This window comes from Mytilus galloprovincialis, chromosome 3, assembly GCF_965363235.1.
Source record: "Mytilus galloprovincialis chromosome 3, xbMytGall1.hap1.1, whole genome shotgun sequence".
Classification (NCBI taxonomy): domain Eukaryota; kingdom Metazoa; phylum Mollusca; class Bivalvia; order Mytilida; family Mytilidae; genus Mytilus; species Mytilus galloprovincialis.
The window spans coordinates 29576504-29598327 of record NC_134840.1 but is presented as its reverse complement, the minus strand read 5'-3'; the positions used below and the strand labels follow the sequence as shown (position 1 = coordinate 29598327).

At 32.3% G+C, this 21824-nt stretch overlaps 1 protein-coding gene across 4 annotated transcripts in view; it reads left to right on the top strand.

Moving 5' to 3' along the window:
* The first annotated feature begins 1211 nt into the window (after nucleotides 1-1211).
* LOC143067648 (thrombospondin-2-like) overlaps nucleotides 1212-21824 on the top strand; it is a 35054-nt gene continuing 14441 nt past the window's right edge. The window contains exon 1 of one of the 4 annotated variants that reach the window (XM_076241072.1): nucleotides 1212-1465. The gene's annotated coding sequence lies outside the window, so the exon portion shown is untranslated. The other 3 variants (XM_076241069.1, XM_076241071.1, XM_076241070.1) reach the window with 3 other exon arrangements.

Below are 21824 nucleotides of genomic sequence, written 5' to 3'. Positions count from 1 at the left end.
TTGTAAGATCTTGACATGTGTTTTGTGTCAGAAACCTATATTATGTCAAAAAGGAGTAGGTTCAGTAAGACCCCTTTTTGGCCCCAAAATATAGCAGTTTTACAAAATTGTTAAAATGTAAACCTTTAGTTATTTATTGGACAGTAGAATGCTTCTGCTACATAAATATGGGCTGTTTTTGACAATACAATGCACATATATCCGGTACTAGCACCATTAAGTCATGCTAAATTACTGAAATCCTCATAATTCTAGCATTTTAGTTAAATTTTAGACGGTTTTCGTGTAAAACGAAAGTAGCCGCATTCGTGTTCATCCTTAATATTGAAATGTAAGTTGTATTTTATGATAATACATAACATATATAAAGGTTGAGGATGAACACGGATGCGGCCACTTTCATTTTTACCAAAAACCATCTGAAAAGTGACATTTTTCAGCATATTAGGTAGAATTTTCATATTTGAGCTTGAATCGGATCGTTTTTAATGACTAAATCTGTTAAAATCTTTCACATAAACTAATTAATTCAAATAAAATAGACACTTAAGTGTTTAAAAAGTGGTCAAAATCTTTCGTCAGATGAACCTGAAATTTGAGGCCAAAATCGGTCCTTACCGGACCTACTCCTTTGATAACAATCCAAATTCAGACAGTATCAGCTTGAATATTGTGCCCAAATTTGGCCCAACTGTTCAGTGTTCAACATCAGGCTGCGCTCAACGAAGCACTTTATTTTCCATTTGAATGGAAAAAACAATGGCATGTCTATATTGATCTCGATTCAACAATTGTGAATTAATGTGCGGAAAAACCTCCAATAGTTCTCTAAATCTATGATAAGAGAACAATTTTTTTTTTAAATAATTGCTTTTAATTTCTTCTTTGAAAATAGGTATTAACAGCTGCCCTAGTGCCATTGGTTTTGGAACGATATTGTCTTTAGAAAAAAGTTCACCAATCCATATCGAAATACTCGCATACTTATAGATATTCATGTCATATTATTTTTATTAAGAATCAATGCATTACAGCTGCGACGATACTTGAGTTTTCAAGTTGTATTGATTTTGTTTGTTTCTTTTTTTATCTCCATAATCATAGGTGATTACCACTACTATTTGCATGTTTAACACACATTGTATGTTTCAAATTATCTGAAACAGCTGATTTCACTGTAGGTTAAATTAACCCAATACACAGCAGATGCAGAGTGTGTTTTTCCTTCTGTTTTAATGAAGGAATGCATCAATAATTGTTCGGGGAAAAAACTCATATCTGGTTTTATTGTTATCACGTGTATTAGAACGATTCCTTTCAGCTATGCATCTTTACACCATTAAAATCCTAGAATACGGACTTTAAAAATCGATCGATACTGTTATACGTTGGAGTACGCAGTTGTTTATGTTATAGAAGCAGGTAGTTACGGAATGATTAATGTCAAACAGTTTTCTCTATCAATGTACGTAATGAGATATAAACACAGATTTTTTACATAAACACCTTAGAGACATGTAATTATTTGTTGGTGGTAATGATTATCAATAGAGAAGTGTGCTGTTCAAATTTTCATATGTAGTGATTATTGAGAGGAATTTTGTGTTTTGAAAAATGTTATATGGAAATCTGATGGTTACAAAATGTCGTGTAAGTATGATATTTCTGTTTGACTGTTTAACACATCTTTAAATTTACACAGCAGTATACGTGTTTAATAGTACACAATACTATTTCCAAGATTCTAAACAACATAAATACGTCAGTTTATAAAGATTATGTATGAATACCAATTAGAAAAATATGGCTGCTACATGTGTCATGCACTAAAAAATATTTATCTCTTGTGCTGTTATTGTTTACGATATTGAGACTTAAAAGTTCCATAAATGACTAAATTCCATTTTAATTCAATTTTTCCCAAACGAATGGATATTAAAGAAATTGACAGCTTTATTGAAGAAACTTTACAGTCATATTTATTCTGGGAGAACATAATTTATGTTTTTGGTTGTTATTGGCTTTACACTAGCATGACTAGTATTCACAGTAACTACGATGTAACTTTATTTGCTTTAAATCACTTTTTCCAGGTATGATTTTATCGACAAAGCTGAAAATCGGAAAGACTTTTAAAGTCTCAAAATTTTATGAGATTTTCAAATAATGTATGAGGTATTTCCTTTACGGTATGCGAATATTTATAATATGCCCATTCTGTGTTTAAAATACTGAACTCCAAGGCCAATTCAAAAAGGAGAAGTCCATTAAAACTGAAAAATAAGGAATATAATATTGAAGGAGAGATGACTTTAGGTTAGTCTGTCAGATATGTATTTACAACGAGACATAAATAGAGCCTATCCAGAGCTCGACATATATTATCAAAATAAATCAAACGATTTTATCGATAAAAGATTCAATAGAAGGATTGTCACGAAGATCGACAAAACCAAATAAGATCATGAATGAATCAAACACATTTGAATGTGTAATAACATAGATATAGTATGTTAGATAAAATAATACTCTTGCCAATGTTATGCACAATATCCGAAGAAAAAAGGTATAAATGTAACATATTATTATCAAAATAAAACACATAATTAATAAAATTATGTAATATTACTATTACTTCAGCTATTTCCGCCCAGTATATATACTTTTTTGTATTAATAATAAAAATAATTGTTTATTAATAATGAGAGAGACTAAATCATTCTGTGGGGATGATTTTAAAAATAATAAAGAATATTTTTTTAGCATTCACAACATAGTGTTTTTGCTACATTCTCAAAATAAGGCGATCTTTGCAAGGTAACTGGAAAACTGAAAAAATGAATTTTACTAATACGTCAAGTGTCCAGATTTCTCTAAATTACAGAAGTAATATTAAGCTTCAAATATTTATAATATACTGTATCAATTTGTACATTGAAGTGATGTCTCATTTTTACATATTTTCGAGTTAAAAAATTGAAAACAACAGGTTTAATAATTTCAAAGCGTCCGAATCGCTTTTCTGGATTTGAAGCGCTTTTTATACGCCCGTCAAAATTTTGACGGCACGTATTATGGTATACAAATGTCCGGTGTCTGTCCGTCCGTCTGTCTGTCCGGCGTAAACATGTCGCACCGTAACTTGAGAACGACTTATCCAAATTTCATGAAACTTAACATAGTTGTTTCTTATGATGGTCAAATGATCTGTATACTTTTTGGTGAAAATAAGATTAAAACTTTTTGAGTTACGGCACTTTGTAACTAAAACAGGGGTGTGTTTTTTTCACATGTCGCACCGTATCTCAAAAACGATTCTTGATTATGGCTTAAAACTTTAAACTCTTCTTAGTTATATTAATCTTAATATCTGTATACTTTTTGGTGATGATTCAAAATTTTATTTTTGAGTTATTGAGTATTTTGTAAAAAAGGTGGAGGGCTTTTTTACATGTCGCACCATATCTCATAAACGATTTATGATTATTGCTTTAAAACTTTACACATGTCTTTGTTTAATTAATCTAAAGATCTGTATACTTTTTGGTGATGATTCAAAATTTCATTTTTGAGTTATTGAGTATTTTGTAAAAAAGGGGGAGGTTTTTTTTTACATGTTGTGCCGTATCTCAAAAACAATTTATGATTATTGCTTAAAACTTTACACACTTCTTTGTTATATTAATCTAAAGATCTGTATACTTTTTGTTGATGATTCAAAACTTTATTTTGGAGTTATTGAGTATTTTGTTAAACAGGGGAGGTTTTTTTTTACATGTCGCGCCGTATCTCAAAAATAATTTATGATTATTGCTTAAAACTTATCACACTTCTTTGTTATATTAATCTAAAGATCTGTATACTTTTTGGTTTTGATTCAAAATTTTATTTTAGTGATATTTAGTTTTTCGAAAAAAAAACAGGGTTTGGGGTTTCACATGTTCCGCCGTGTCTCAAAAACAATATATGGTTATTGCTTAAAACTTTCTCAGAAACTATTTATGATTATTGCATAAAACTTCCACACAAAACGTCGGGCGTATCATGCGCTCATGGCGCAGCTGTTTATTTGAATTTACCTTCATCAGGAACGCCAAAAGCCAAACATTTGAAATCGGAGGATGTATAAGTTCCGAAACCGTTGAAGAGCTATATGACAAAAATACCTAAAATTGATAGCCAAATTCATCTAATGTCAACTTTGCCTGAGGGAGTTGAAACCTTAGTTTCTTAATAATTTCAAACTTTATAAACGGACAATATTAGAAAAGTTTGTTAAATCATGTCAGTACCAAAGTACTGACTACTGAGCTGATGCTACACTCGGGGATTTGATAGTCCATCAGCAGAGGTATCGACACAGTGATGTAAAAAATTGAAAACAACACATTTAATAATTTCAATTATCCGAAGCGCTTTTCCGAATTTGGATTACCTTCATCAGGAACGCTCAAAGCCAAAAATTTGAAATCCGAGGACCGTTGAAGAGCTATAAGACAGAAATAGTAAAATGTCAATATAACAGTATAACAGTCAATTTACACGCAGTGTGACGTGATAGTAATTATAACTTTTTTTTATTTCGTCCTAAAATAGAGTATGGTCCATTTCTGTATAAAAAATTAAATAACCAATTTCTAAATCAGTGTCTGGAAGCACTTCGTAAAAAACTCATTATACGCATGGCTTCTTCTTGGTATATTTTCGTTGATATAACTTTCATCAAGATCTCGCAATTTTACGCTATGCGGCCGTTTTATATTCATATGAACGAATTCAGAACAAAAAATACAAAAATCTATCCAAACAAGCACTAAGGTCAGCAGCAATTTTACACTTTCCAGTGAGTGTATTGATCAACCGGAAGGCAAATTGATAGATGGTCATATAATTGTAAAGGTTAATCAATACACAATTTCCTTTTATTAAAGACTATTTTGTTATTTTGACCATTAATAACACTTTCGTTGCCAAGTATAGTAACTTACAAACGATGGTGAGACGGTAACGAGGTTAGCATGGCAATAACGGACACGAAGGTCAACAAAGCTACAAATTCATAGAGATTTTCCAACTAATTATCTGATCATATTATTATAACTTTAAGGAACTGACGCATCTACAAAAAAAAGATAAAACTACAAATTTCATGTTTGGCATATTCTTCTATTTAGATATTTACATTTCCTATCATAATTATTTCATTTACTGACTTAAAAAAAAAAGAAATTGGACCAATTCCCCCCGAATCAAAGTTAAGATTTGGACAATTCTATTTCGTACTTTTTAACATACATAGCAGAATTATGAATGTTCATTTTAATACATATCACGTAATCGTTGATGGATTATTCATCCTATGAGATGGTTTATAAATTGCATGAGATTTCTATTTAAATAAGTAGTGATCTTGGAGTTTAGCCGTTCTGTTCTGTTCTGATAGTTTAGAACCCTTGCAATAACTCCTTGAGGGGTCTGTAGGTGTCCTATTGCAAGGCAAAATTTATGTCCCTATCCAATTTAAAGTACCCTGGTATCTATGAAGAGATTGATATACCTTCATTTTCCAGTGACAGTTCAAATAGCCACCACCATCATCCCGGACGGCCTGAATTACAAACTATGATCTACTAGTTTCCTGATTTGTGAACATTTCTATCATTTAGGGCAGAGATACAGAATTGATGTCACTGGTCCTGGTTTCATCAAAATACTGCGCCAGCTTGGGACCTTGTTCCGAATCTATGGTGCTATAACTAACTTATACAACTCTAAACATGCTTCAAGAATATTTCCAAACGGAATGAAAAAGAACATATTTTTTTAATTTTCTTTTATGTTTAATACATTATAATCCATGAGACACGATACTTTAATAAATATTTCCTTACCACTGAAGTCGAAAAGGACTATAGGGTTGCAATCCAATCGCCTGTCTGTCTGTCATCCGTCAGTCTGGCAAATCAGTTTTCTACCCTTTTTTTCTTCGTGCTTGGTGATTTTGATATTTTTTATACGACCGCAAAATTTGAAAAATTTTTCGTCGTATATTGCTATCACGTTGGCGTCGTCGGCGTCGTCGGCGTCGTCGTCGGCGTCGTCGTCGGCGTCGTCGTCGTCGTCGTCGTCGTCGTCCGAATACTTTTAGTTTTCGCACTCTAACTTTAGTAAAAGTGAATAGAAATCAATGAAATTTTAACACAAGGTTTATGACCACAAAAGGAAGGTTGGGATTGATTTTGGGAGTTTTGGTCCCAACATTTTAGGAATTAGGGGCCAAAAAGGGCCCAAATATGCATTTTCTTGGTTTTCGCACTATAACTTTAGTTTAAGTGAATAGAAATCTATGAAATTTTGACACAAGGTTTATGACCACAGAAGGAAGGTTGGGATTGATTTTGGGAGTTTTGGTTCCAACAGTTTAGGAATGAAGGGCAAAAAAAGGGCCCAAATAAGCATTATTCTTGGTTTTCGCACTCTAACTTTAGTAAAAGTGAATAGAAATCAATGAAATTTTAACACAAGGTTTATGACCACAAAAGGAAGGTTGGGATTGATTTTGGGAGTTTTGGTCCCAACATTTTAGGAATTAGGGGCCAAAAAGGGCCCAAATATGCATTTTCTTGGTTTTCGCACTATAACTTTAGTTTAAGTGAATAGAAATCTATGAAATTTTGACACAAGGTTTATGACCACAGAAGGAAGGTTGGGATTGATTTTGGGAGTTTTGGTTCCAACAGTTTAGGAATGAAGGGCCAAAAAAGGGCCCAAATAAGCATTATTCTTGGTTTTCGCACAATAACTTTAGTATAAGTAAATAGAAATCAATGAAATTTTAACACAAGGTTTATGACCACAAAAGGAAGGTTGGGATTGATTTTTGGAGTTGAGGTCACAACAGTTTATGAATTAGGGGCCAAAAAGGGGCCCAAATAAGCATTATAGGAATAAGGGGCCCAAAGGGTCCAAAATTGAACTTTGTGTGATTTCGTCAAAAATTGAATAATTGGGGTTCTTTGATATGCCGAATCTAACTATGTATGTAGATTCTTAATTTTTGGTCCCGTTTTCAAATTGGTCTACATTAAGGTCCAAAGGGTCCAAAATTAAACTTAGTTTGATTTTAACAAAAATTGAATCCTTGGGGTTCTTTGATATGCTGAATTTAAAAATGTACTTAGATTTTTAATTATTGGCCTAGTTTTCAAGTTGGTCCAAATGGGGGTCCAAAATTAAACTTTGTTTGATTTCATCAAAAATTGAATAAATGGGTTCTTTGATATGCCAAATCTAACTGTGTATGTAGATTCTTAATTTTTGGTCCAGTTTTCAAATTGGTCTACATTAAGGTCCAAAGGGTCCAAAATTAAACTAAGTTTGATTTTAACAAAAATTAAATTCTTGGGCTTATTTGATATGCTTTATCTAAATATGTACTTTGATTTTTGATTATGGGCCCAGTTTTCAAGTTGGTCCAAATCAGGATTCCATATCAAGTATTGTGCAATAGCAAGAAATTTTCAATTGCACAGTATTGCACAATAGCAAGAAATATCTAATTGCACAATATTGTGCAATAGCAATTAATTTTCAATTGGAGTTATCTTTCTTTGTATAGAATAGTAGTTGATAATATATGTTGGAAATTTGCCAGACATGACTATGATGTCATTTTCTATTTTTATTTGCCAATAACCTTATGTAAATAACTTCATTGGAAATTTGCCAATATAAAATGTTGCTGATGAAGCTTTTTTTCCTTATCTTATCTCAAATGTTTTTAGATAATGTATGTTGGACATTTGCCAGACATGACTATGATGTCATTTTCTATTTTTATTTGCCAATAACTTTATGTAAATAACTTCATTGGAAATTTGCCAATATAAAATGTTGCTGATGAAGTTTTTTTTATTGTTTTATACAATAAACAATGTATATTCACTTTTACTACCAACCAATCTTTACCATTCAGTGATAACAAGCACTTTATTTTACATTTTAATATTTTATGATGTATTTAAAAGAGTAGTTATTGTTGCAAACTCCATTAGAAATTTGAATTGATATCAGTTTTGGAGAAAGGGAAACGGGGATGTGAAAAAAAGGGGGGGGGGTTTAAATTTTTCTCATTTCAGATTTCATAAATAAAAAGAAAATTTCTTCAAACATTTTTTTGAGAGGATTAATATTCAACAGCATAGTGAATTGCTCAAAGGCAAAAAAAACCTTTTAAGTTCATTAGACCACATTCATTCTGTGTCAGAAACCTATGCTGTGTCAACTATTTAATTTTAGATTTAAAAAGTTTGAAGAAGAAATCTTTAATTGATTTGTAAAATCTTGACATTTGTTTTGTGTAAAAAAAACCCCATGTAATGTCAAAAATTTGATCACAATCCAAATTCAGAGCTGTATCACGCTTGAATGTTTTGTCCATACTTGCCCCAACTGTTCAGGGTTCGACCTCTGCGGTCGTATAAAGCTGCGCCCTGCGGAGCACCTGGTTTAAATATACTTTAACCATAACTAGTTACAGATCAAGTTCAAATTTTGTTTGGTACGGATGATTATTTTGCAGAGTTATGGTCCTCAGACTTAGAAAATTCACGCAAATAATCAGGTTTTCTACACTTTATTCGTCATCCTTGAAGATAATGATTTGATAATTCGTATATAGTTTACAATACGAAAAATAATAGATCAAGTTAGCATGTTGTCACAGGAAAATTAATTTTAACCATGCAATACTCTCAAAATACTTGTTAGTTGTAGTAATTTTAATAGCTTTTTATTGAATGTGAAAATATATATTGCCATGCAATACTCTCAGAATGCTTGTTAGTTGTGGTAATTTTAATAGCTTTTTATCGAATGTAAAAATGATACGAGTACTTTTGAAGAAAGGTGGAAGATAGCAAAGAGATAATCAAACTCATCTCGAACACAAACCGACAACGCCATGACAAAAAAAAACCGAAAATGCGGACAACAGTCTATGAAAACATTTAAACTTAAGATGAGCAACACGAACCCAACCTAATAAACAGGGGGATCTCAGTACCCCGGCAGGATTAACACATCCAGCTTCACATGTGGTACACGTCGTGTTGCTCATGTAAGTATAAATTCTGTAATAAGTCTAATCCGAGATGTCACGTACAAGGAAAAGGGGACATGATTCAGGCAAAAGCAATTTGAACAAGTCCATCATGATCTTCGAAACAGATAATTTGATTGTATTTAACCATTAGAATACCAAGCATGAGATTTGTTTTATAAGATTGCTGTTTGCATATAATCAATTGTAATTCTAGTGAGTCGATTTAACAAGTAAATACTTTGTAGGCAAATCTAAACACTTCTTGTTTGACTTCCAATGTAATTCCAATGTTAATCAATTGTTCTGTGCTATTAATCCATCAAGTTCTTGTGATAATAAATGGAGTTGAGATCGTCATTTATAATCAAATTCAACCTTAATAACAAAGTCACACCATTAATGAATATTTATTAATTCCAAAGTAATTGGTTATTGTAGTACAAATAAAAAAAATCAGTTTCAATGTATTACACGTATGTATCATATTTTTCAACCCGATCAACTGGAAAATGCTGAAACTAGGCACTCGTTATTTACGATCTCGTATGGGGAAATATCTAAAATGTTGGAAGTGCAAGCATTTACAAATCAAGAACATTTTGCAGTTATGCACTTTTTTCTTGAATGAAATAAGTTTGAAGAAAATGCCTGCAAACATGACAAAGTCCAAGTGTAGTACTACCATCTTTGGTACGTACTACTAATATCTGACAGATAAAAATATCTAACGAACATCTGAATATCTAATATTTTAGACATTCGATGAACTACTTGTAATGTTTGGACTCAAGAGATCGGATGTCGGACTCGTTTTATCTACCACCGACCGTTTTATTTTACTGGAGATTTTTTTAAACGTTTCAAAAAGAATCTTGATACATAATATCAAATATTTAAGTTATATCCGTTTTGATAATTATTTACACCACTGGGTCGATGCCACTGCTGGTGAACGTTTCGTCCCCCAGGGTATCACCAGCCCAGCAGTCAACACTTCGGTGTTGACATGAATATCAATTATACGGTAATTTCTATAAATTATTGTAGAATAAAATAAACTGTTTGCAAGAGTATGAATTATTCAAAATACTAAGGATTTTCTTATTCCAGACACAGAATACCTTAGCCGTATTTGACACAACTTTTTGGAATTTTGCTCTTCAATTTATGCTTGTCTGGTTTTTTTTTTTTTTTTTTTTTTTTTTTTTAACCTTTTTTGATCTGAGCGTCACTGATGAGTCTTACGTAGACTGTAGATGAAATGCGCGTCAGCGTATCAAATTATCAACTTGGTACCTTTGATAACTATTTACACCACTGGTTCGATTCCACTGCTAGTGGACCATTCGATCCCGAGGGTATCACCAGCCCCGAGAGTATCAACAGCCCAGTAGTTACAAGCCAGGTACATTTGATAACTTTTATCCAGTGCATGCCTGTGTCCACGAACAAAATTTGTTTTCGAAGCGATTCAATAATCTATAGCATGATGCATTACTGTTTAACTGAGATGTTCCAATTGACGATCAATTAATTGATTATGTGATGCACTTTACAGATTCTTATTATTTCCTGTAGACAACTATAACGTGCATTCAACTTTGCAGACAATGGAAATGCCGACGTGAAATCTTTTGCGGAAACAAAAACTTAGCTAACATTGTACATTAATAAATATAGATATACTTGAATTATTGGTGAACTTGAATATGCTGTACCTAACAGAGTATTTAGATTTTGTATATGGGACTATAATAGGTAAAATGTAATTTAGATATTTTCAGTTCTATGACTTCATTCATTCTGTGTCAAATATTTAATCAAGATAAAAAAAAATCGGAGCATTATTAAGCTTGGATGTAGTGTCCATACTTCCTCCAACTGTCTAGGGTCGGTCGGATCTATGGCTGCACCCGCAGAACATTAAATTTTATTGTTGCAAAACACCTTGCAATCATTTTTTTATATGGTAAAATAAGCATGAATGATTGCAGTTATTTATTTCCTTTTTAATGTAATATGTGATAGGAGCTACCTATTGAGCCATCAGAGGGTTGTTGCTTTATATCAACTAGATTTTGCATATTGTTGGTACTTATCTTCATACGTTTTGGTGATCAGCTATTCCAATTAGCGACGAATGGTATCTCTATCTGTTTTTATCTGTATCTATCTGTATCTGTATCTATCTCTATCTGTATCTGTATATTGCATAGTGTAGGATCAAGTCGTTGAGATACATGAAGGTGTACTAGAAGGCGAGCTCATTTGTCAGTCCAACTGTTGGACGACAGCCGTGATATCTTTCTAATCATGCGATGTTCTCTTATAAGGGTGGTTCCACTAAACAAAATATGTTTTGGCAAAAAAAGAATATTTTCGGATCTCTTGACTTGTGATATATAAACTCAAATGATCTACTGTTTTGGTTTCTTGCTCTTTTTTTTAACAATATTTCATTTTGGAATGTTTGAAGTCACCAATCCTTTTGCTTCCATTATTTCATGTGGGTATAAGGAAATCGGTTGCATGATTCAACGGCATCAATCCCTAAGAAGTAAAATCACAAAAATACTGAACTCAGAGAAAATCCAATCGGAAAGTCCACAATCACATGAAAATCACCAGATCAACCATTAATGTTTCTTCCATTCTAGCATGCAGAAGTGATAGTGCTAGAGTAAACAGCATGTCTTTAACACGCCTTGTAACTCTGAATTTGTAGTCTTGCAGGATGCCTCGTGACTGTTTTCTCTGAATTTGTAGTCTTGTAGGATGCCTCATGACTGTTTTTTTATGTATGCTTCCTATCTTCTCTATTTCCCTGATGGGTGAATGAGTCCCTTATGACAGACAACACGGACACTATTCCAATATTGTGATCGATTGTTAGTGGGATTAAATACAAATTTGCAAGAAATCCTTTATAATACTTTGCCAAATGGGGGGGGGGGGGCGAAAACGATGTTTCACATCATTTTGTTAGACAATTTCTCTGTGTCATGTTGGTATAGACTCAAATCAATTCTTCCACAATTTATGCTCCATTTAGAAGTACATGTATATAAGTACATGTAAAAACATTTTTTTCGGAGTTACAGCATATTCAAGTACTTAAAATTTATTCATTTTTTTCTTGTTTCAAGCAGGCATATATTTCAAACATTTTATCAGAAATATCTAAAATGTGCGTCCATTCCTTGTAATGTTGTTTTAAATCAGCTTAAATCCGTCTGGAATTTGCTATGATATGAATACACTGTAGTCTGAATATAATTGTCTGTATGCTGAAATAATTGCGTAATACATAATGCAAAAAACAAAATCAGCATTATCATAGACACTTTTCTCTATGTACTGTAGAATCCAAATAGTTACAGTATATTAAATCTTTCGATAATAATGATGTCAGACAGTAAATGATACATTGATCTTTATTTACCAAAGTCATAACAATTACCTATAGGCATACAATATATAAACTACACATGAGTATACATAGTGTGAAACATATGTTAGGTATCCACATCTTTTTCACACTAACCCTAGGATAAGCTCTAAAGCCCGGCTAAGAGATTGCTGATGAACTTGATGCTTTAAATAAGTGGATGACACAGCGTTGTGTGTCGATTTAAAAAAAAAACAGGAATTATATACCAATCGCCTACGAAACGTTTCTGCTTAATTTAATATTCCATGACGAAAATGAACAAATGTGGCCAAATTTTCACCATGGGCTAAGCATTAATGGAAATTTATGTATAGAACAGCTATACTCAAAATTAAGGTAAATAGTTTAAAAAGAGCCTGTTTTCGTTTAGAACTTGGAAGACCAAGCAATACAACTCTGTTTGTAATGGTTCTGGCGTACTAAATTATAATCCTGGTACCTTTGATAACTATCTACACCACTGGGTCGATGCCACTGCTGGTGAACGTGTGGTCCCCGAGGGTATCACTAGCCCAGTAGTCAGTACTTCGGTGTTGACATGAATATCAATAATGTGTTCATTTTTATAAATTTCCTGTTTCAAAACTTTGAGTTTTTCGAAAAACTAAGGATTTTCTTATCCCAGGAATAGATTACCTTAGCCGTATTTGGCACTACTTTTAGGAATTTTGGATCCTCAATGCTCTTCAACTTTGTACTTGTTTGGCTTTATAACTATTTTGATCTGAGCGTCACCGATGAGTCTTATGTAGACGAAACGCGCGTCTGGCGTACTAAATTATAATCCTGGCACCTTTGATAACTATTCTAATGTAATCAAGGTATGATAAAAAAAAATTTTAAAAAGTGAAGGACGACCAACTCGGAAGAGAAACATGATTTTTCTTTGGTAGTGTCACGAGGGTATATGTAAAATTACCAAGTGAATTGTCTAATTCATTTATCAAGCAGATGATATAATATGATTTACACACAGAAACGAGCATGTTTTGGCTCTGTGGGGACAACAAAATATTTGTTATGACCTTGGGCATGTTCTTAGCAACATTTGGGTATTTCAAGATCGATGAAACATCTGTATTTAAAGACCCAATCGTTTCTTTTTATCATTTTTTTTTATCAAATACCTTTACCCCTTCAGAAAGAGCATCTACATCTTCTTTTCGGATTTAGTCCATTGCCTGGCATATTCTCGACTAAAGCAATCAGTGTTTCTGTATCTGAGGGATTTGTTAAATATTGTCTTATCATATTTCGGACCTGTGATTACACATTTTGTAGAGAAGTGTTATTTTTAATGTTCGGGTCATCAGTTATACCATGTCTAGCCAGATTAGATATGAATGGGAGGTTAAGACTTGAAGTCACAGGCACTTGTCTCAGAAAAAAATTCCCATTTATATCTTAATATAACACAAGGTACTTAACTTGCATTTTCTAAAAATATCAGGCGGTGACGAAGTTCCGTTGTATGCTGCTTTCTAGGCTGTCAACCCCACTAAAACTTGTTATAGCGTAAATCTCAATTGATTTATCTTTACAATGGTGTATAACATGCCTACATTTGTTGTCGGAATCATCCGTAGCAATCCTACCCAGTATATCAATCCTAATAATTTTGCCAACCGCTGATGATTTGGCAATAACCGCGTCACGTCTACTTATAGGTTACAAGAGCGCAATTATTCGTAATGCATTTTCCATAGGGTACCACTAGTGTTCCGTATTTTTTTTCTCGAAGACTACACAAACTAGGGAAAAACGGGTGGCAGTTCCTGTTAGTACAAATGCCAGTGTTGCATTACAACCAAAAAAAAATATAGGGTCATGCGGCTCAAATTGACTTAAAATGCAGTTGAAAAAAATCGTCTACTTTTTTCGCTTAATGAAAAAGGCATATTTTTAATGGCTCCGACGTGCAGAAATTGAAGATATTTTCTATACTTCGTAAAATGTGAATATGATTTTCGGCAATTTTTAAACCTAATTGGATAAGCTTTCGATTAAATATAATTCCAATCCTGTATCAACCAATCAGAAGCCGTATAGGATTCTATTCTGAGTACCACCTTGGAAAACCTGCCGGTAAAATGTAAACAAATAATTGCGCTCTTGTAACCTATATATGGGAAAGTCTAAATGATTCTCGGAGTTATCTGCTCTTGTTTCATTGTCATACGTAAAGTCAAGAGAGAGTCTGAATGACATTGACGTCATGGGAAAATTTGAATCTAAAAAAGGAAACTCGTAACTTATTAGACATACCACAAATAAGACGTGTTAGGGGTTTTTTTCACGGTATCTTATACAATTTTACTAACTGGGTGATAAGTTCTATTCAGACAAAGAATAAAAGTTTTTCTTAAACAGTTTTTATAATTAATCTTTTACTGCGAGCCGTTTTAATATTGCCAAAGTTTCAGCGGTTGGAAAAATTATTACGATTGACATACTTGGGTAGGATTGCTACGGAAGATTTCGATAACAATTGTAGGCGTGTTATACACCATTGTAAAGATAAATCAATTTAGATTTACGATATTACAAGTTTTAGAGGGGTTGACAGCCTAGAAAGCGGCATATAACGGAATTTCGTCACCGCCTGACATTAAGGTCTATAGGGAAAAAAATTCTGAGACAAGTTCCTGTACTTGAAGTCGTCAATACTGACATCCTGCAACACGTGTTTGTAACTGAAGAATGAAGTCGCAATATAAAGTGTGTGCGTCCGAGGCCTTTCCCTGATATAATACATTCGTCAGGATCGCTCTTAGCTGAATAACTGAAATACAAAGATGCATGCAAATAAATACCCGTGTACGAGAGGATTTATTGTAAGATGTCGGAACTTCACACCAAGTAAACCACTAGAGCGACTAGAGTACATATTATTATCATATATTCAAGTCTTGGGTGATAAAGCACAATATACATTTTAGTCAGTCGACAATTGTGCTTTGCATGTGTTTCTCACGCGAAAAGGGTGGAGGAACGAATTAGGAAGACTGCCTATTGAATGTCATATAAAACCCAAACTATTATGTATTTAGCAAGGCTTTTCACCTCAAATTTGAATCCCTTATTACATGAATCTATTCAATTAACTAAAACTTTGGATTCTAGTGGCTCCTATTCATGGTTCACTTTTGCAAAAGATATTCTTTCTGAATCTAACATTGACATAGATAGACTAAAAACCTGTAATAATTTAAAACAATTAAAAAATATTAAAAGCTATATTAAACCCCAAATAAACTCATATTACAACAACCTGTTGATGGATAAGTTGAAATCTATTGATGATAAAAGTAAATTAAATTTTTATAAAGGACTTGAGCCAAATCTATTGATCAAACCTTACCTCTCTAACCCAAATTTTGAATTTAGAAAATTAATTACAAAACTTAGAATCAGTGCCCATTCATTATTAATTGAAAAAGGAAGGCATTTTAAAATTCCTCGCGAAGAGAGACTTTGCGAAAAATGCAAAGTACTAGATGATGAGAAACATTTCTTAATAAATTGTTCTCATAATTCAAATATTAGATTAACATATTTTAATTGCATTAACAGAGAAAGTAATTCATTTGCTAATCTCACTGACAATGACAAAGTTATATATATACTTAGCCCATCAACACCAACACAAGTGAATAAACTAGGATCCTTTATAAAAAAGTCAATGGAACTGAGGACAGGGGACCCTTTAATATTTACCTGAATTTGTGTATATATATTGAGTTACTTAGTTATTGTCTTTATTTGTTTTTGTTGTTGTTATATGTCACAAACTGTATAGTTTATATGGCAATAAAACTTTGAATTGAATTGAATTGAATTGAAAAAAAAATTGAATTGAATTGAATTGGTATCACACATTTTTTTTATAAGGGAGAGAAACAAACGTTTTATATTACAACATTGAAATGAACGTGTTATTCATTTCTATTTAAACGCCATTATTACATTCAGCATTGATTTCTCGACAATTTTATGGTTTTTTTTTATGTTGGCATAAAAATCAAAATACCTTGACCCAGTGTGATTGATTTTATTATTTTATATTGATGTTAATAAGCATCGGTTGAATTCATAAGCCGTAAATATACAAGACTTAGTGGTAAATAAATTAAATCAACTTTCAAATTTGGAATATTGAAGAAAGTAAATGATAAATGATGGATTTTTTCTACATGGAGTGTAGATAAGTGCAAGTATGATGATCTGGATGGGGTTATATATTTATAGACTAAAGAAAAAATGAATATTGGGAAAGAAAATACCATTACGGAAATTTGATTTCCCTTGAGGAACCTCTGAGGAAATTTATATTAAAAGGGGCATAACAGCAGTGGTGCTAGAGCAAAAATGGTTAGTACAAAATTTAGATAACCAAAACCAACCAAATTACCAACATGATGTTTACCTATCTACAAAATTAAGGCCACATCTTTTGCACTCAGCGGAATTGCAAACTTGTCCGGGGGACTGTTAATTCCTCAACGGTCTCTTTTAACAATGGTGCATCTAACGTTACAATACAGTAAATGTTTTGTATACGGACATTGAATACAACGTCTTCAATCATTGTCAAGCCCAAATTACATGTCTGTTTTTGTCAATAATGACCAATTTGTGAATCCCATGGCAATCTCTGAATCAAATGTCAGAATGAAAGTACATCTATTAATCACTTATGAGGGTTGTCGATATTTCACAATTATTTGATTTAACGATTTCAATTTTTCTTCAAAGAACAGGATGTATTTCTTGACTTAATTCTTCTATTTCAAGATTCTGTAGTCGACATCATAAATTGTTTACAGTATTTCTAGTTTTAAACTTAGTAAAGACATTTTAACTATGTCCGATATAGCCCTAATTCTATATATAAAAAAGGAGAAGTGGTAAATGAAGGTTTCCAAAAGGGCAAGTACTAATAGAGACCAAAGGACAAGCAAGGTAACAGCTATACATATTACCGTTTGACCGTCAACAATATTCACTAACGTTCGTCTGATATCTCTATCAGTTATGTAATTTTCCTAAACTTGAAAATTGCTGTATGGTTAGTACTGTAACCACATACAAGGGATTTACATGTAATGGCAAGCAAGGGCCATACTTTTATGATGGTCTGTTCTGTTCTTATATGTTAAACGTCATCTCATTATTGTTTCAGCTATCTTACCTACACAAATAAAAACACAAAAACTGAAACGGAAATCTTTCGAATCATTTAATGCGGTCCGTTTTAAGTTTTCGACAGTTATGTGAATGTCGCATCTAAAATTATCTGTTGACAAATTAAATGAACTTTTTGAATGTAAAATTCGAAAAGCTCAGTGATCGTTTATATAAATCATCAACATTTAGTAGAGAAGTCTCTTTTTGAGTTCATATACATGCCATATTATCATGATTTAGTCAATTATGCATGAAACGTTTTTGGGCGAGCATAGTACGGCTTTATCGACCTTTCCACAATCGTGGATTGAAGGCATATATAAACAGCTTACACGGTGATGGAAAATAAATGGAGGCGGGAGGGGGTGGGCGGGGGGGGGGGGGAGAAACTTCAGTGTTTAATACATATAAAGTAAAGAAAAAAGGGAAAAGTTGGTCAATGTATAAAATCGTCTTGTAAATTGTAAATTATGTGAAGTACAGTTAGTTAAAGATGTAATTAATCAAAGACCATTGTGTTCGTGTCCGAAAGAGTTTGAAGAATTGTATGTTAGGGGATTTCCGTAATGAATAGATGACTTCTATAATCGATTATGTCCACTTATGACACTTAATCAATTGATTTCTCTATAACTAATTTAGTGTGTTATTTGATATTGTAATGGATATTAAATCAATTCATAATTTACTATCAATGTCTATTATTACTGTTACAAATGATTATTAGTATGTTCATAGGTTCTAAACACATTTATTTTAAATAAGCTTAAAGAATAGGATCATGGACTTGTATCTGCAACAAGTAAATTTCGATCTTCAGGAATACATTTAATAATGTAAATTGAATTATTGAGGAAAATTGGTTCAGATGAGTTACTTTTAGCCTCTTTCGAAAAAACAGAATTTTTTTTAAAATAATGTAATAATTTGAAATATAAACCAATAGGCAAGTGAATGGGTGTATACCAGCAAGAATGATGATTCATTTAGACCAAAAAGGCAAGTCAATGAGTTAGATGGTGTATACCAGCAAGGCTGTCGATGCTTTCTTTAGCACAGCTATAATCTTGTTATAAAGTTTCATAAATCCAATTATAGTTTTAAACTTATAATTCAGATTAATGCAGGATCACTTTAGACTAAATAGCTAAATTTAAATCAACTTAATTTTTCACTGACTAAAGTACTTTGGAAGATTATTGGCAGTATTAAGAATTAGTCAGTGCATATGACGATTACGATAATGTATCGAGAATTGAAGTAACAAATGAAAAAGATTGAGGTAAGACAAAAGATTAATTACTTTTATATCAATAAATGTTGTTGTATATTTTAACGCAAACTAAATGACATTGCATAATGTTGTTGGGTTTCGTACAAAACATTTGGATTGCTACTTAACAATGTTCTTTCCTAAACAAAGGATAAACCATCAATGAAATATTTAAAAAAAAAAAAAGGGAGATGGGGTATGATTGCCAACGAGACAACTATAATAGATAAAGGTGTGAACAAAACATGTCAACGTAAGGACTTCAACGATGAGCAAAACTGATACCGCATATTGTAACCTTTAAAAGGCCCGGTATGACAATATGAAATTTAAAAGAAAATTCAGAAGAAAACAATAGACAAAAAACAAAAATGGTAGACAGCATCCCCCCCCCCCCCCAAAAAAAAAAAATCCACCCGAGTACAGGTTCCCTGGCTTTGAACAGGCACTGAAAGAATGAGGCGGTGTTTAATGTGTGTTAATGCTCAACCCACCCACTGACCCGGGAGACAAATCCAGATGCAAACATCTAAGAATTCTATATTTGAAGTTAAAATATAGTATGTAATTCGGATCAGCTAAATCTAAATATATATTGAAAACAGTAGTTTTGAAAACCGTATTGCAACAGGGTGGATAGTTATCTAGTTAGCAATTATACCACTTCTCTTTTTGTAAACTATGTTAATAAAGTTTATATGTAGGCATATCCAAGTATAAACAAACCTTCAACATACCGAGCAAACGACACTAACGTTTGAAATATTCGTGAATTGTATCGAAATAATGGAAACCATTTGTAAAGACCTTTAATAAAGGAATGATATTAACACTCAAAGCAATCTAGATGGCAGTAAAACAAGGGACATTTGACACTTGTGTCAAGAAAAGTTGTCAAAGTGTTCCATCTAGAACAGACTGGTAGATAAAGTAATCTAATTTTATTAAAAGACTAGATGAGGCCAACTTCTTAATGTACCATGTTAAGGGCGGTCGCTACACGATTTAATTGCTTCACTGTCGTCTCGTCAATGGAGATTAAGACAATTGAATATTAGCTGGTTATCAAAGCAGATCAAATCAGTTTATTTGTAAATTGAGATTTAACCTCTGATTTTGTATAACTTAAGGACTACATAATCTATATGAATCGAATGGAATATTTGATACAGATAAAGTAATAATTTTAATCAATCTGATTAGTACAATGGGAGTTATTTAATTACTGGTACTAAGTGTCATGCGTGTGTTTAATGGTTTAAATACTATTTGTGAAACATTGAACTGTTCAGACAAACTAAATTTATATTTGTACCAATATTTGATCGAATCATTTAGTAGCATGTAATTAAGTGTTTGTCATTAAACTTTAAGATCGTGACAAATGATGTCTGTAGAACTTAGCAAGGTAAGAATTTTTGTTATATATTATATTTTCTAAGTAACATTTGTCGTACTGTAATAACATTTTCTAAAAAAAAATGTTGCTTTATTTGGTTAACTTTCGTGTTTATTTTTCATAGTGTTTGTGTAGTAACACCTAAAATGAAGGGAAATAATTTCATTTATTTTTATTAGCAACTTCCTAAATTGTTACTTATACCTTCTGCTTCAACCTATAGTGTATGCTGTTGATTATGATATCGCATACGATTTTTTCTTTTTTTAGAACTTTCAACAATTAGCCCCACTCATACATGCTTTATATTTAAATGTTGTCTTAGGTAATTCATAATTTTCCGTTATAGTAAAAATTATGAATTGTCAAAGATAAAAATTTTAATATGAGACATGCACGCTTACACCCTCATTGGCCTCAACAAAAAAGTTAATTTTGTGACTATACATATGGCCTACTGTTTTTATATTTGTAAACAAAAAGCATAATGGAATAGAGTTTCAACAGGTAATGTATAGTCTCTGCTGAATAAGTTCACAATTTTGTTTGTGTCGGGTCTATTATGGACTTGACATATTTTATAGACACTTAGCTTTTTTATTTTATATTATCTGGAAACATTGCCGTATATCTTATTTGTTTAACTGTTCAACTCAGCGAGAGACACAGTCTCTGGCTCACCTGTTCATTACTTGGCGTTGGTCGTCGTAGTACGTCGTCGGTTCGTTAACCTTTTATATTTACATGTTCTCTAAAACTTCTTAGCTCTGTTTGCTTTGTTCACACGTCGTTGTCAATAAAATGGAATTTGATGCGACTGTCATTCAAGTGAGAGGTTTAACTAGCTTTAAAACCCGGTTTAATCAACCATTTGCTACATAAGAAAATATCTGTACCAAGTAAGCCTTATGATAGTTGTTATCCACTCGTTTGATGTGTTAGAGCTTTTAATTTTGCAATTTGATTTGGGACTTTCCATTTTGAATTTTCCTCGGAGTTCAGTTTTTTTGTGAATTTACTTTTTACCACATAACAAGATGTATTCCTACAAAATGTGTTATTTGCTTTTTGATTATTTATTAAATTGTCAGTATGTAAATTTTGTCTTGGCATTTTTTTTTTTATGTTTTGAACTTAATTCTTACTTTCTATAACACCAGTCATTTTTAAAACCGCGGATCAAATGTGATGTAAAAGTTACCCTTGGGAAATTACGTTCTTTCTGACAAGCCTACCTCAAATAACGCCTCATAACTTTTAATGAATTAATTAAAATGGTACTAGTTGTTAATCTTGACACTTTCCCTGTAAGCCATTACGTAACAAAAGAAGAAATACTTCTTTTATTGACGTTAATGAATTCCAAGAAATTAATTCTTGTCAGGAATATCAGTGCAGGTCTAGATAAGAG